General features: G+C 42.7%; 1 long non-coding RNA gene across 1 annotated transcript; it reads right to left on the reverse strand.

Annotated features, from left to right (window-relative positions):
* Window positions 1-7,160: 7,160 nt before the first annotated feature.
* Window positions 7,161-16,535, reverse strand: LOC309374413. The gene is made up of 3 exons (XR_014170574.1): window positions 12,767-16,535; window positions 11,439-11,529; window positions 7,161-10,455 (listed from the first exon to the last, which is right to left on the reverse strand). It is a non-coding gene; the product is annotated as an uncharacterized lncRNA (long non-coding RNA).
* Window positions 16,536-17,637: the final 1,102 nt, after the last annotated feature.

A 17,637-nucleotide genomic window follows, 5' to 3' on the forward strand; every position in this document is an offset into this window, starting at 1 on the left:
ATACACATTTGAAGGGTTGCCCACAGAGATGATGAAGCAAGTTAGTTTTCTGTTGATCCTGAGGGTGAGACCCAAAGAAGAAAAAGTGGGAGCAGCCTTGGATCTGGGCCCCATAACCTTGTTGTCGGCATGCAGAGGGCCAGAAGGCCAGCTGGCTAGCCCCAGCTGAGCCGTTCCCTTCCAGTCGTCTCGCTGCGAAGACCATCGGCCTCTGCCCAACATAAATCAGCAACCCAGGCTTTAAAGCCAGGGCACACTATCATCAGAGCAAACTGCACACACAGAATAGGCATGAGGCTTGTAGAAGCATACTATAACTACAGATTTATTCATCATAAATCAGGACAAAGAAACATGTCATCTCTCTCGTTGTCTCAAAAAGAATGGGGCGAGGGGACTATACACAACGGAAGTTCCCAGCAAGCTGTGCTGGAATGTAAACAGACATGTGACATGCAACAATTCCACACGTCTGCTCCTTAAGGTGTAATAGAAATGTCAACAGGTAACACAAGCAGGCCTCTGCTCATAAAATGGGACTTCTCCTTCCTCTCCTTCCCTCTGCATGCTCCCTATATCAGCTTTGTGGGGCATACAAGAGGGCCTAGGGAGAGAAAAGAATTTGCAGAAGCAAACTTCCTTTGTGCAAGTAGGTAGTCATCATTAAATGTTGCCCCAAAGATTTGGAGGCAAAATATTGGAAAAAAATCTCCTGGCAGTATGATCTGTTTGACAGACAGCCTTTTGTTAGAGGTTTTCAAGCAGAAATGCTGTAGGAGTAGATTTCTTGTATCAACAGGAAATTACCTTTCCCACTCTATGATTCTATGAAATTTGCTATGCACCTTGACTTGGGGACTCCATTTACTGTTCTGCATCAGGCGGTAAAATGTCTTCAGCCAGCCCTGCTATCTTTTTGTAATCATGGACTTACCCTGGCCCCAATATGAGATTATTAACATGAAACCCCTTCCTGCAGATGTGGAACAATAGCATCCAGGAAAAGCTTTTCCACTTGATTCTGTCAGATTATCATGATGGGTGGGATGAATCAGAAGGGCCATCTGGATGTTCCTTTAACTTCATTCTCTTAACTAGTTCAAAATGGATACATTCCGTATCGGAAGGTCTGTTTCACAGAGCTGCACTTAAATTCAATATGGCCATAATGGCTAGTCTTATCAGAGGTCAATTTTACAATAATAATCCATTTAGTCTCTGAGGAATCCCCTGGAGACTTGGCAGATACCAGTAAATGGCACATTGACTGTAAAACGTGTTTCAAAACCCAGGTTTGAAGCTGTGTTGCAAACCCTAGTTAACAGGGAACCTTGTATTTGTAAAACTAAGGCTTTGGTCCAATATCCACTTACATGGGAATAAGTCCCACTGAGCTCAGTAGGGTTACTTCTGAGTAGATGTGTGTAGGATTTTGCTGTAAGTCACAGTTAAGCCTCCTGGGAGAGGAAGGGAGGAGAGAGGCTGTGAGGAAGTCTATGGCCTATGCCCAAACATTTAACCATGGTTAAAAGATTGGCAGCAATATATTTGTACTGGGTCTTAGAGGGCTATTATTCAATCTTACATTTCATTTTTCTTAATGTATCTATCCATAAATATCTCTTCATTGCTCCTAAATGACTTTCTGTGCTTGGAATTCAACTGAGCTCAAGGCCTATTTTAACCTGCTGGTTTTTCAAAACACTTCCAGTCATATTTTCTTTTTTTCAAAAACAAAAACCCTAACAGTGATTAATTTGGTTTACCATGCCAAATATAAGGAAAGAAATTGGAAACAAGGGACTTGAGAAAGTTTCAATTATTGGCCCCCAGAAATCCATAATAATAATGTTGCATATGCATGTGTTCAAAAAATAAATAAATCCTACCACTCGTACCTGATGTCTCTTAGGCATTTAAATGAAATACCCAGAGTAGTAAAAGCAATTTAGACTTATTGAGCATCAGATTTTAATTCAGTGTGGGTTGTTATTTCTTTGCACATATATTAGTTTAGTCATCTACATCCTGACGCTGTCTTTTACTGTATGGCCAAGTTCCTAACTACATTTATATTCCACTCTATTTCCCCTTTATGCTTTAGTGATTTCATTATCTATTCATGACCTTCCATTGTCCATATTATTGTTGATAATATTTTCATTGTAAAAATCAGAGGAGAAGGAGGAGATGAAGGAGAACTCCAAAATTTTCGACTTTGAAAACAGGTAAGTCCACCAATCCAAAGACCAACTGTTGCTAGCAGGTAGAGTGAATGTGCCTGGTCTTGCATTCTACGGGGGCTTTCCCAGTGCTTCCCCTTTACACCTGGGCATTTCTGGACAATGAATGACTATTATTACTATACATACATGACAAAAGCAGAAATCCCATTGTTGAACAAAACCTGTGATTGCCTGGGCTGTGTGGATAATGTTGCGATAGGCTGAGAATCTATAAATATATTTTCCTGGGAGTAAGCTCCATGAATCCCATAGGTCTTCTGAATAGACTTGCATAGACTTTGAGATATACGAAGAAGTCACAATCAATACCACTGAAATGGCTTAACCCTGGGACCAACTAAAGTTAGTTGTGACTGATGCCGCAATCCTATGCAAAATTCAATAGACCTGAGTACGTAGGCACAGGATTGCACAGGTCAGCCATAGTTAACTTAAGCTCCATTACCTTAGGGGGGGTAACTGGAGAGCCAGTGTGGTTAAGAGCATTAGACTCGTAATCTGGTGAACCAGGTTCGCGTCTCCGCTCCTCCACATGCAGCTGCTGGGTGACCTTGGGCCAGTCACACTTCTCTGAAATCTCTCAGCCCCACTCACCTCACAGAGTGTTTGTTGTGGGGGAGGAAGGGAAAGGAGAATTTTAGCCGCTTTGAGACTCCTTTGGGTAGTGATAAAGCGGGATATCAAATCCAAACTCTTCTTCTAGCTGGATGAGGTTCACTATTCAAGATTTAAGAATTAATATATGGTTCAACACACACCCCTTACTGAGAAATTTGGCCTCCCTCACTTACCAATGGAAATATAGAAGGGCACTCCTGATCCAATCAACTATGATATCAGAGGATATCAGAAATACATTATTGCATTTTGCATACCTTTTTTTAAAACAACAACAACAAGTGCATGGGGGTATGTATTTTTTTAAAAAAAAGAAAGAAGAACAGGTGCATGGAGACAATGTGGAAAGTTTATTCTTTTCCCCAATGACATGATCCCAATGAAAATCAACTCCATGAAGCGGCTCTTTGCTCTGAGATCAGTGGCGTAGTTCAGTTGACTCTGCACTTAATGGTTTTACCGAGTCCTGAAGAGGTGATGTGTGCAGTGATATGTCCTACTACCAGTGCTTTTTCTTTTTTTAAGAAATAATGGTGCTGCTACTCGCCATGAAGTTGTTACAGTAAGTCTACACTTTTTAACATTTGAAGAAGAAAAGGTGCTGGGGCTGCGTTCCCTTGAGTTCCCCCAGAGAGAAGAAAACATTGCCTACTACAGTGGTACCTCGGGTTAAGTACTTAATTCATTCCGGAGGTCCGCTCTTAACCTGAAACTGTTCTTAACCTGAAGCACCGCTTTAGCTAATGAGGCCTCCTGCTGCCGCCGCGCCACCGGAGCACGATTTCTGTTCTCATCCTGAAGCAAAGTTCTTAACCTGAAGCACTATTTCTGGGTTAGCGGAGTCTGTAACCTGAAGCGTATGTAACCTGAAGCGTATGTAACCCGAGGTACCACTGTATAGTTATTACAAATGTGATAAGCCACTTGGGGGCTCTCCTGCTCATTCTTCGGATGGTGGACCTGGACTTCTGCCCTGAAGTTCTCCTCCGATGACACCACTGTCCAAGAGAAATGGTGCCTTTGGTGTCAGAGGCAGCTTCTGTCCTGGAACAAACAGTTAACTTCAGGAGAGGTGGGTTGTTATCAGAACTGCAGTGTGGGAGGAAGGGTGAACCCACTCCTTCCTGGTCTTGATCAGGCCTCTTATTTCATTAAAAAAAAAAAATACAAGAAGAAAGACACATGAAATGTCCTACAGATCAAGGACCTGCTGCTTGCTTATTGAACTGCAACTCAGTATGCCATCAGATGACTTGTGTCTAGCCTAGCCTCTGATTTTTCAGAGTAATCTTCTGGCTAAAAAACATGCTAGTGTGCAGCAAAAGAGACGTCTGAAGTACACTCACTGCATTCCGGGGCTTTTTTTTTTCAAGGTAGAGAATGGTGGGTTGAGAGATGGCTTTTATTGCAGGTGGAAATGTATCTTTGTCTTCACCCTTCGTTGTTCTGGAAAGTTCAAGGATGTTTGACAACGATGCAAATAGTGTGTCTCATAAATGGCACCAGTAGTTGGCTGGCTGCTGAATTGGCCTTTTGTTGATATCTTGATCTAGAAAGAAAACCTGCCATTTTCAGAGTGATTTTTTTTCCTGCTTGGAGGGTGTTCTTAATTAAACTGTAAAATGTCAAACATTAGTAAGAAGGAGGAGGACCCTGTAGGGAGTGAGGATGAATCAGATTTATTAGTCACTTAGCAGCAGTCTGGTAGCCCTTCACTTGAAGACATTTTATAAGGCAGTTAATAACGCAGAGTATCACCACCCTGAACTGTGCACATTGTGATCTATGGTCCATAGGGAGGGAAAAAATAGTGGAATATTTTTTATTGTTAAAAACTAGAAAAAGAACTGCAAGTTTATATCACCCTATGTACACTTTCCTCCAGGATTCATGCATTGGTTTCTAAGCTGCATATGTTTTTGAAATCTTATCGTCTTTGTCTTGTTTTTTTAAAAAAGACCTCCTATCTAAGTTTGACAATATTTTGGTATGAGTAAAACATTCTAGGAGATGCTTCGCCCAGTATAAAGCAACAATGGAAAAGGTTGAATGAGTGATTTAGGATGAGCTGTTTCTTCCTTCAGGTCTACTGCAGTATGGGGCATGGGATGCCTTGAATTTATCCCACTGGAAGATTTAAGGGGGTCAGATGGCTTCTTGGGACCACTCTGAAGGAGCTCGATGAGTCCCACTTGCCACATCACAGTGGATATCAAACAGGGAAGTAAAACTGCAACGATGAAAGCAGGTACGAAGTATTATAAAGGTTAATCAGACATGCATGGCAAAAGGGAAGAAAAGGAGGATATGTGTAGACTCGGCCAATCCTGCTCAAGTTGCAGTGCAAAGTGTCAAATCCCCAGTTTTGTGTTTGTTCTGACCTTTCTGCAGCATGGATTGATGCATCCATTTTTCTTGGCTGCACCTCCACTGCAAACGCAGTCCCAGCTGATGGGGGAGAGGCAGTGGCAAGGTTGGCGCAGTGCAAACGCACCAGCGGCAACACTGCATCAGCTCCAATGTCACCACCAGCGCCATCCATTCATTTCTGTCTGAATAACCACCTGAGCAAGGCTCCTGTCCAAAATATTTCAGGTTTGCACAGAATAACTATGTGAAACTGAATGACTTTGTACCCCGTTTCATTTTGGATTAAAGCTTCCCCTGCGATAGAGCAGAATACAACTCAAAACTCACTGCATTTCTCCAGTTACCCAGGGCACCATCCAGCAGTGCCCTGGAAAGTGTCTGAAGGATGTAACAGCTGCTGAGCTCTATCCCTGACCCTTCCTTGCTCCATCATCCTAATCGCAACCCCAACAGGCCTCCCTGCTTCAAAGTTAGAGCTGAGTCACACTGACCCTAACTAACTGCTGTCTCCAGTGCGGACAAAAAAAGAGAAATGTCTGTGGCCTCATTAACGTCAAGGGGTTTGGGTACCCCAGCCAACTCGACACAGAGCTGCTTTTCATCGTTCAAGCTTCAACAAAAACCATGCGCTCCACATGGATTTTCCCAAGTTGTGTTTGTTGTTCAAACTTGAAGCTATTTTCTGCCATTTGCCTGCCTGAAATCTTGGTGTTCTAGCCAAAGCCTGTTTGTGAAATACACTGGACTGCATCACAGTCTGAAAAGACCCTTAAGGTCCTTCAAGACAAAGGGCCCTATTTAGAAAGAATCTGTAGTCTGTAAATATAATCCACAATCAAGGCTCTCAGTCCCCAAATTGCAGGACTATTTCCCTGATTACTAATTTAATCAGGCACCACAAGCACTTAAGTGAAGAATCCCAAGTAGACAAAGAGAGCTACTTGCAGTCTCTCTCTCTTTATTATCATATGGTATAATGAATGCAGTAGTTGGATCCTGTTTCTGTGGGGTCAACAATTTATTTTAAAAGTGAAATGGCACTGGAGTGTATTATGACAATATGCTTACATGCAATAATGGTAAACAACATGCACTGTGAATTACTAGTACATATTATCGTTTCTGCCAAATTCAGAAGATGTTTTCAATGTATCTTTCTGAAGCAGGGCCAAATATTTGATTCCAATGGACTTACAAAGCAGAAATGTGGTTTTCAAACAAACACAGATAAAATACCATACAGAGTTACGGGATAAATATATATGATAAAAAGTAGTAGTAGTAGTAAAATATATTATAAAACTATTGATACTAATGTGGTCCCAGCAAGTAGTCTGAGGAGTCTGGTCAGGGCCTGCATGAGAGATCACTGGGGCATTCAGTGTGCATCACCTTGAGTGCCAAGGTGGAGGAAAGGCAGGAGATAAATGGACTAGATGATGTTGAGAAAAGCGGTTCCCTTAAAGCAGAAGACATTTTGGCTGTGGATGTGTTTAAAACATGAAAAACCTTGGGCATACAGATCATAGCTGTATTGTTTGGGCAGCTCTCAAATCATTTATCCTCACAACAACTTTCTGAGAGGAGTTTTACTGCTAATGGGAATTAGCACCAAGCTCTACATCAGGACTGTTGCACCTTTGGCATTCAGGCATTGCTGGACTACAACTCCAATTATCCATAATAATTGGCCATGCTGGCTGGGACTGATGGGAATTGGAGTCCAACAACATCTGGAGGGCCAAAGGTTCCCCAGCCCTGCTCTACATAGCAGTGACCAACTTGACAAGTGTGTCACCAGTCAAGGTCAGAGAATATAAGGTAGTGTGAACTAGAGTACATAAGATGACCCCATAAATATTACCTCTTGTCTCCTGGGAGCTGACAGGTAGCACTTCAACCCAGGAGAGGCTGGCCATGCCTCCTACTCTATTTCTACTACCTGTGACACATTTGTCAGGCCTTGACTGAGTTCTGAGGTCACAGCAAGCAGGTGGTCCTGTTGTGGTACAAGCAAACTGGGCCAGACTGGTGTTCAAGTTTTGGAGTGGGCACAAAGAGTGGCAATCTTGCCAGCTACTCATGAGATGAGTTGCTCAGACTGAGGAGCTGGCTTAAATAGATTGCCTTTATAAAACCTGCCTGTCCCAGTCAGCTTGTGGGGTCAGTAAACATTCTTCAGGCTATGGGGTGATGTGACTGTCTTTAGCCTGAACTACCACCTCAAGGTGATGCCTGGTTTCTCAAGAGACCTGAGTGCAAGTGACACAGCAGTCAAGGGGATAGAGTCCGACAGCTGCAGGCCTGATCTAAGACACACATGGGTTTGCCACTCATCCTCTAGCACAAGGGTGGAGAACCATTTTCAGCCTTCTAGGGGGCTCTTGTAAGAGGCAAAGTAGGTGGCGCAATTACCGCAAATGTTATGTTTGCATAGTAGGCTAGTCTATAATGCACACACAACTCTCTGTCCTCCATCTAGACAAGCAGCAGACATTATCAGAGTTCAGGGGCACATTCCAGCCAGGCAAAAACACTCATGGAGGGTGCAAAACAGGTCCAATGAGCAGAGTTCCCAGAATCATTTACCCATGGCACCACACTGGCCCACAAAATCCTGTAGAAAGCCTTCTGTTTAGCAAGCTACATATTCCAAGGCTTTGTTCACAGTGAGGACCAAGAGCTTAGGATACACTTTTTTGGTGTATATGTGGAAGTTTCACTATAGTTGAGAGCTGCAAATCCCCTAAGTAAGGAATGCAAGTCTCTACTTGTCCCTGCTTTATTTCTGGCACTTCCAGTCTAGCCTCACATTATAAGAAGGCTGGCAATAAAAGATTGTTGCAGCCATCTCCTGCAATAGTATCCAGAAATTGTGGCCTCTCTATATACAGCATAAACTGGTACAGTGGTACCTCGGGTTAAGAACTTAATTCGTTCCAGAGGTCCATTCTTAACCTGAAACTGTTCTTAACCTAAAGCACCACTTTAGCTAATGGGGCCTCCCGCTGCTGCTGCACCGTGCGACTTCTGTTCCCATCCTGAAGCAAAGTTCTTAACCTGAGGTACTATTTCTGGGTTAGCAGAGTCTGTAACCTGAAGCGTATGTTACCCAAGGTACCACTGTATTTATAAAGGCAGCGTGAACTTCCCAGTACTTTTTTTTTTAACACAAAAGCCATACCCTGCATCCTTGAACAAGCTGCAGCTTAGATAAATTCACAATATCAGAATAGCACTGAAATCACTGGGATTAGTTAATAGCTCTGAATAGTGGTGGCTTGTGGTGGTGGTGCCCCCCATGTCACTGAATTAATTAGCCTAGTCCTAACTGGTTTTCCAGAAGAAAATGAGATTTTATTTACATAATAATTTGGGGAAGGGCTGGGTTGCTGTTGTTTTAACGCCTTTGCATACAGATGTGAAGCCAAGTGCTAAATACCAAAGCTCTGACTCATTGGAAAGCTGCTTCGTAGCCGGAATCCTCCTCACCTATTCGAACAAATACCACATACCAGATGGCTCCATGGGAGTCAGGAGGCCTGAAATGGAGTAATCACTCAGTTTGCAGATGGGAAGCTCAGTGCACTCCCAGTTCAATAAGGGGCTCATTTATTCTGATGGATTTTGCATAGATGGGAGTACGTCTCCGAAGGATGTGTTGTTCTCCGTTTTCCAGATTTCCAGGCACCGCGAAGCTTTCTGTCCACCCCCTGTCACATTTCTGTGACGCAATGTGACAACAGTCAATAGATGGAAGAAGCACCCGTCCTTTTTACATCTCCTTTAAATGTTGAAAAGAAGAATGCCAGCAGAATTCTGAATTCTTCCTGCAGTCATCATTCCTGCATTTAAAACGTGGGACTCGCTCTGATGGTCCAAAGTGGAAGACCCCTTTTTCAAATTGCTGTCATAGAATTGTAGAGTTGGATTGGACCCTGAGGATCGTCTAGTCCTAAATAATCCATCATTATCTATAATATTCCATTGCATCCTTGAGTTGTGCATGTATTATAGGTGTCCATGTGTATCTGTACTGTGAGGCGGCCCTTTGGAGTTAGTGGGTAGATTTAAAAAAAAGCCTTTGCAAGAGGCTTTCAGGCCAAGACTGACAATTGCAGAGGGACAGAAAGGGTTTGATCTGGAAGTATTTATAGCCCCACCAGGTCAGGTCAAACACATAAATGGTCCTTGATAAACAGACACGACTCAGAATCTGAGAGATTATCATAGGCAGGGGAACCTTTCAGTCCACAGTTCCAATTTCCTAACTCTAGCCTCTATGGGTTTCTGGTACAAAATCTGATTCCTGCATGAGGAACTGAAACTTTTGCCCTTCAGAGGCATGATTAAATGAGCAAAAATACAGTGCCTCCTGTAATGCATTGCTAGATAATTTTTCAGTTGAAGCCACTGGCCATTTTTGCAGCATTCACACTTGACCTTTCAATTGATTGCAACAAATGTACATTATTCCTTTTTTTTCAATACTCAATTACCCAGACTGTTGTCATTTAGGCACCTGCTTAAAACACAGCTGATCACCCAGGCTTTTCCTGAGACGTAATCCAGCTATATTAATCTAATATTCTGATTAATCTGTTCTATTGATTTGTTGTATGTGTTTTCATTGATTTTATTAATGTTTTTTATTGTTGATTTTATGCTGTTCATCACCACAATTTTTCTCTCCTTAATATCAGTGGTATAGATTTTTTGGCAAATAAATACAATTAGGATAGGCATAAAGGTAGAATTGTGCATCCCAAACTTCAATTGACCTTTCCTTCAGTTTCAAAAATATGTATTTTATTTTATTTTGTAAAAAGGCTTCTGGTGTCACAGAGAGCAACAACAAAGCACTGTTAAATAATGTAGAAACAGGAATGCATAGTATTGTTACCAACCAGTAAAAAAAATGGTAAGACAGGACAATTCTGCATTCAACTATAAAAAAATAAGTAAAATTATGCAGCCAAATGCTCCTGATTATACCACGAATGCAATGAGCCTCTTGACGTCCTTCTCCTTTAGTTCCCACTGATGCTCTGGGTAGCTGAACTGTCCATAACTTGCCAGGGATACAAAGGTGGCAATTGTAATTCAAACATGATGACACAGCTGTCATTCCAAGATGATTATGTTTCATCCACCTTGTCACTTTTAGTGCCAAGCCGAGATATGATGTGGGAAACCTGTGAGCAGGGCTTCCTGTGGTTTCCTTAATGTAAAAGCAAGCAGTGGGGGAGACTGAGATGAGGACCATGAGGTGGGTGTCAACACGTCCTGAATTAAATAAGCCTCTGACAGCTCCTAATTTGCTTAATGGAGCAAAGAGTAAAACAGGGATAGGGAACCACTGGCCCGCCATATGCTATTGAACTACAAATCCCATCATCCCTGATCATCAACCATGCTGACTGGGGCTGATGGGAGTTGGAGTCCAGCAACATCTGAAGGGGGCCGGCTACAGATTTCTCATCACTAACATAAACTTGCATTTCCCCAAAGGGCTTCATGGTATTTTCAGCTAGACAGAATACATAGTTCTGATCCAAATCACAAACTCAGAGCTGCTTTCTTTTTATGTTTTTTGAAAAGCCTGCAGGAAATCCTTTTCCTGCATCTCTACTATTGCATCCACTGTGGTTCTTAGTAGCAACAAAGACTTGCAGTTTAGTGCATTTCAGCGCAGTTGGGGACTGGCTCTTACTCCAGTATCAACAATTCCAGCATACAATAAATCACAACTGTGCTATGCTGTAAAGCAGCTTTCTTCAACCTGGGGTCTTCCAGATGTTTTGGATCCCTCACCCAGTGCCTGCCATATTGTTTTGGACTGTAACTCCTATCATCCCCAGCTAGTATGGCCAGTCGTCAGGGATGGGAGTTGTAATCCAAAGCAGCACAAGGTTGGGGGAGACTGTGTAAAAGTGGCTGCCCTGCCCTGATTTAAAAGGAGGATAAATCAGAAAGAGGAGAAAATATATTCTCTTGCTATTTACCCTTCTGACAGTAGTATAAATGCATACCTACTGGCTACATGCATTGTAGAATCCCTTGCAGGGACAACATGAACCAACAGGCTTCCTACATCAGCAAACCACTAAGCACATCCAACATTGCACATGTCCTTAGAAAGATGACAATATTCTCCCACACACTTGCCATACCCGTTTTATTTGCTCTCCATTGTTTGCTTACATTGCCTGTGCTCTCCTGGAATGAAATAACCTGCCATTCTAAGATTCACTGTGAAGTCTCCAAGCACATTGCAAGGCAGAACGAGGGACCTCTGTGACAAGAAATATATTGGCAGAGAGCAAAGGTGAGAAATGTCAGCAATGAGCCATGAAAACTGGAAAGCATTCGTATGGCAAGAGTGTTGCATATGACTTGCAATACCAATCTTACACGTTTGTGTGTGGGGGAGGGTTTCCCCCTTGGGGCAGACATGGGGCCTGTCTGAACCCTTAGCGGTTGGTATCCCGGTTCCCTAAGGTCACAAGTCCTGTCAACCATCATTACCTCAGACTTGACCAGACTCAGCTTCAATTTTATTGTAAAATAAACATGAGGAGAAGCCATGAATTTATCTTCAAGGGAGACTGTAATAACAGAAGTACTCTTGGAGTAAGGGTGGAGTAATGGTGTAACTCAGCTGCCATAGGATGCTTGTTTATGTGCCTAATACAAGGGGTGGGGACCAGTGGCAGAGCTTCATGCAGAGAGCAGGCAGGGGCTTGGCTGGCACGTGTCCCGGGGAGCATGGCGCGCGTCCCAGGGCATGGCATGTCACCCACAGGAGTGTGGTGTGTGTCCCGGGGGCATGGCGTGCCACCCAAAGGGGCATGACACACGATCGGGGGCATGGTGCACCACCAGCACGTGGGAGCAGCCACAATGGCACCCCACCGGGATCGTGGTGCAGGGGGCCGTGCACTCTCCCTGCCCCCTCTTCTTCTGCCAGTGGTGGGGACAGACTTTAGGCTTGATAGAGCTGTCGGGGGGGCAGAAAATGAGGCCTGGGAGTGAAAAACAGTCTGTTAGGCCTCTCTGTTTGGCCAGCGGGACTCTTCTCAGGACACAAGCCCTCTCCAGACACACATAACCCCCTGCTGTCATGCTTTAGCAACCTCCTTGTGTGTTTTTCTGGCTGAAATACATCCTTGAACTCTGATAATGCCTGGATGGAAGATAGAGGAGTGTGTGGGTGTGTGGGTATGGGTGCAGAAACTAGCCTACTGTACAAAAGTAAACTTTTCATCCATTGCTCCACCCACCTTCACCTCTGGCCCCACCGACTCGGGCATGTGGCCCCCAAAAGGCTGTCCAGAAGAATTTGTGGCCCTTGAGCTGAAAAAGTTTCCTCATAGCTGACTAGAACCTTGACCTGATAGAGTCACATGCAAAATTATGGAGTGCACAGAGATACACCATGCATACCTTGCTCACATCAAATCCCCTCAGAAACACATATACACAGAGACTGAAACACACACACACACACACTGCCCTGTGATGAAACTCACCCCATAGAACTGCTGCCTTCTGAGCGGGTGCAAAGTGCACATGTAAAATAGGCAAGCACAATTTGTGAGATTGCACATCCCTGTTGGCACACATTTGTGAAGGCATCAGCCTTAGCTTCCAGTTTCCCAGCGTTGTGGAGTTTGAGTCAGCATGTGATGATAGCCTTAGCTCTGATCTTATGCTGGCAGGCTTTCAGATAATTGCATTATACTTCAAATGCAGAAATAGCACATGGGGTTTATTGATTCCAACTAAGAAAACAGGAAAGTAGGAAGGGGAAATTGTTAACTTACAGCTTCCTCTCAACTCTGTTTTCTAGCACTTCACCAAAAAGCAGTGTGAAAATTATACAGTAGCCATAATAACTATTACCTGGGTCTTTGCTTTTGAATGGCTTATTCCCTAGTATATCCTGACAACCTATTCTGCAACTTCAAAGGGGAAAGCTTTACTACCAATGATTTTGAAAGGTTTGTGTTTTTGGGGTTTGGTGTTGTTGTTTTTAAGAACAGTAAGCAGAAAGAAGCAATAAATTGCTATTGAACAAGCCATTCTTCCTTTCCTCTTTCCCTTTCATACAGAAGAAAAAACATGTTTAGCACAAACCCAGTTGCTGGAATATTGATCACACAGGCTTCTACTGAAAGAAACATCTTGATTTTACCAGGCTTCTCACCCCCCCCCCCCAGTAACTGCAAAGAGAAACTAATTCTGCATACATTCAGTGTCAAGTCAGTTTTTATGCGGAAACAACAAAAAAACAACCCTGGAAAACAAAGGGAGGAAAAAGTAACAGCAATTAATAAACGTATGTTTACTGCACTAATTAAGCATTTCCTAGAGGGACTGATTATGTGTTTGTTTATACCAGCCAGATACTGCTCACTATGAGAAAATACCCACATTTCATACATCAAAAAGCCACTCCTTTCATATTTCCTCTGCCATTCTCACTGTAGTGGAGTGCGAGACAAGAGCGTGAAAAAAAGGTAGAATTATTCATTACCTCGTCTCCTACTGGTTTGTATGTTCAGGATTTTTTTTTAATAAGCACAAAGCCATAAATTAGCTTGTAGCAAAATAGAATTAATTGGGTGTCTTAGTAGGATCATCAAGCCAGGGTTTGAAATCAATTCATCTGCCAAAGATTTCAGTAATGTAACCTTCACTCATTAAGGTGAGAGCAGAGTTTCTGGATCTCTTTGTTACACACATAAACACACACAATAAAACAAGACTGCTTGTTCCACACCCACAAAAAATAAACACCCAATTAGACAATGTATGTGCATCATGCATATTACCCATTCAGAGACATTAGGGGGAATTTTATAATCTTCTTAAAGAGTGCCATTATTTATGTCATGCTCTGACAGATCTCAAGTATTCATCAAAGACGTGTAAGGTGCTTTCTGCATGATCAGTCAAAGCATATGCCAAATGCACTTGACCCTTGAATGTGAAAGTTTCATTTCAGTGACAATAGCCAAAATAGTTATTTATTTTTATTATGTATGCAAGTTTGTATATCCTGCCAACTAATCTAATCTATGGGAAGAATAAAGATACAATAAAACCAAATATAATAGGCAATTAATGCTTTGCCAAAACATGCACATCAATTTCTCAAAAAAAATCCTTCCACTGCTAAGTAGGCTTCCATTTTTCTTCCTGTTTCTCAAGTTGCTTTAGAATTCCTTTAGAATTGTGGTGGGTTCAGGACTGAGCTTCCCTTATTGTTGCAGCATTCACCCCTCCCAATCCCAATCCACGTCATCTTCTCTCACAGTAGGTTCATACTGTGTATATGTGGGAGACGGTCTTATGAAAGGCCATTGACTAACCTTGGCCACAAAAATATGCTTTCTAAATAAATAAATAAGCTACAGATGACATACACTACTATTAGACAAAAGCACATATTAGTCATTCCTCGGCGTCACACACACAATTCTCAGAAGGCCCAGGGCATGCAGATAACTCTTTCTGGAGGGTAAAGCAAATTCTATGGAAGAAAAATACACAACACCTGTGAACATGCCAGTTTCTCTCATCCGAGATGTTCAACTCATTCAAAATAAGCCATTTATCATCCTTTCTATCCCCAGTTTGGCATGAGCCATACTCAAACTTACCTTTCCTACCCTGCCAAGTTTCAATTTAGCCCACTGGACCATTTTTCTAACTGTAAGTTGCAGAACCTACTACCCCCTCCCCTGATTTCTCATTGCAGTTGTGGAATTGCAGTTCAGCTGATTCACCCTTAATATAGGGCCACCGCGACAATAGCTGTATAATTTTAATTTTAATGCCAATGCTTTCCCACACAGATGTGCTGAAAGCAGCTCACGTGATACACAGACAGCAATGCGAAGGCCAGAATACATATCAGTACAACCAACAGCTTAGAACAAATTTACTTTTAAAGAAACAATCTAGCAATCTCAAAAAACAAAAAACATTTGAACAATGCTAACAATACAAGATTTCAGATTCAGCACAAAACAGGCCTTATAAATTATTAAAAGCACAATATCAACCCACCGGCTTATCAGTTGTTAAAATACACAAGCCATAATGTCTCTGGAAAGTTCACAAAGAGGGCATGAAGGCAACAGTTAACTTCTGTTGTTTATTCCCAGCTATCTTGAAGATAGGCTGCCTCTGAACTTGGAGGTTCTATTTACCACCACAGTGAGAATCAGTTTCGCAATGGATTTATTCATCTAAAAATGCATAGAGACGACCCCCAACTTACACACCCACCCTCCAATGTTGCTCAATGTCCTCTCATCATCCCTCTGGGCTGGGCTTCTGCTGTGGGGTTAATACGCTTTCTGAGTACTCCAATTGCACTTTCCTGTACCTAGGAAAAATGCAACAATCCCTCCCAGATAGCACATTCATCATAACTTCCAATGCTGCTGAAACACATTTCACTGTCTCTGGGTACTCTGTCCTTGTGTGGGCAGCACAGGATAATAGCTTCAGACAGAAGCAACCCAGTTCTTTAACAAAGGTCAAAATTGAACTGGAGGTGAGGGAGAAGAAAATCACAGAAATCGGCTGCTTTTGCTGCAATGAGGACACGGACCTTTCTGCGCTCTGTGAAAGCAACTTAGGTTTCCTTCTCTTGCTCACAGAGCGGCAATAATGGCAAATGGGACTTGGAAGCAGGAGTGGCATTGGGCTGCTGTTCAAATAGCTCTTAGGATTGCAATAATACAAGGCACAAAAGGTCTCCAAACAACCCAGCACAATTTAGAATTTAATCTGGAAACAGCAACAGTGATGAGATTCCAAGTGGGGTCCTTCTGAGGTCCAAGACGGAACTCCCCAAAGCAAGCAATTTTGACAAGCCAACAAAAATAAATGCTTTCCCCACCCCACAACTCTCTTCTAACCATCTTTGTAACAGATATTCACTCCGAATTTCCTTTGGCATGAACCAGCAGAAACTGTTCTATTGACTCTGGTAGGAACTGGCCACAAGTATATTAATGCATCCGAAAGATATATAATAAGGCACACAGAGAATTAGCAGAAATGGGAATGCCAGTTTGCAGGCCACCTGGATAATTTGGTTGGTTCTGCATGGATTGCTATAAAATGCAGAAACAGAAAGCAGAAACAACAAATTCAGCCATCTTTCCTGTACCTTTGACCATATCCCAACAGCATCCCAGTTCTGTTAGGGTGTCTACTTTGTATTGTCTAGGGAATAGTACTGGATGGTTTGAATGGATGTAAGTCATGCTTTGAAAAAGAGCATCATCTCTGAAGCTGTTCTCAGGACTGGTGAATGGCTTCAAAAATGTCACCATCAGTCACACTGTTGTGCCCATATGCCCATAGCATAGAATTGTGCATGGCCACCATAGGAAAATAAATGTGGAATAATGCTATTTATGATGGTGTATGTACAAAAGCGAGATGAGCGCCGCAACCCCAGAGACGGTCACGACTGGACCTAATGGTCAGAGGTCCCTTTTCCTTTACCTATGTACAAACAAAGAAAGGCAGCATGAAACAACAGAATTGGGGGTGCTTCTAGATTCTAACTGTTTTGATGTAGTGTTCAAATGCATTTCTTCGCCATCTTGGAACTTCTTCCCATATGAAGAAATAGCTTCTATGGAAACACTGAAGGAGGAATTAGAACTGAAGAGTCCAACCATTAGGGGCCCGTGGGCACATTTGCCAGCTGGAGAAACTGCCAGCTGGGAACCCCACACACTACAACCAAGCACCCCCCACAACCTTTCCTATCGACAACAATAGAATTCTTTCAAGTCTAAATTCAGCAGGGGTGTCACACTGGTGGCCCCTGAACTAAAGAATATTCCAGGCAAGCACTCTTTAAAACAAGCAGGAATAACACTGCCTGCATGTTGCTGATAAGGACACATTTCCACATTCATGCCTGCAACAGTTTCTTCACCAATTTTAATTTGGTGGCATTAATTTTATGGAAGTCCCCATGATGATGGAGGAGAAATGAAAAACTTATTCATAATTTAGTTCTACCAGCATAAAAACTAACATAGAAGTGGGAGGAGGGGGTCGCTGCCAAGCCCCACTCCCTCCAATACCATGATATGAGTTTGAGGGTGGTGAAGGTCTGAAGTAAGGATATTCCTCTATCTCTGAGTTCTGTGGGGTTCTACATAGCATGGAGAGGCTCCCCAATTCAGATCTTCACTCATGGGGCACTTTAAGTGCTGTAATGGCAATGCACTGGAGGGGTTGTTTACACACAAGTAGAACAAACCCTCAACTAGGGCTGTGGTCTTCCCAAAACCGTATCATACATTAAAAGCTGCTCACATGCACGGCCACCACTCCCACCAACATTTAAGAATCTGGTGAT

This window comes from Podarcis melisellensis (genome assembly GCF_964234715.1).
Source record: "Podarcis melisellensis genome assembly, chromosome: 7".
NCBI lineage: Eukaryota > Metazoa > Chordata > Lepidosauria > Squamata > Lacertidae > Podarcis > Podarcis melisellensis.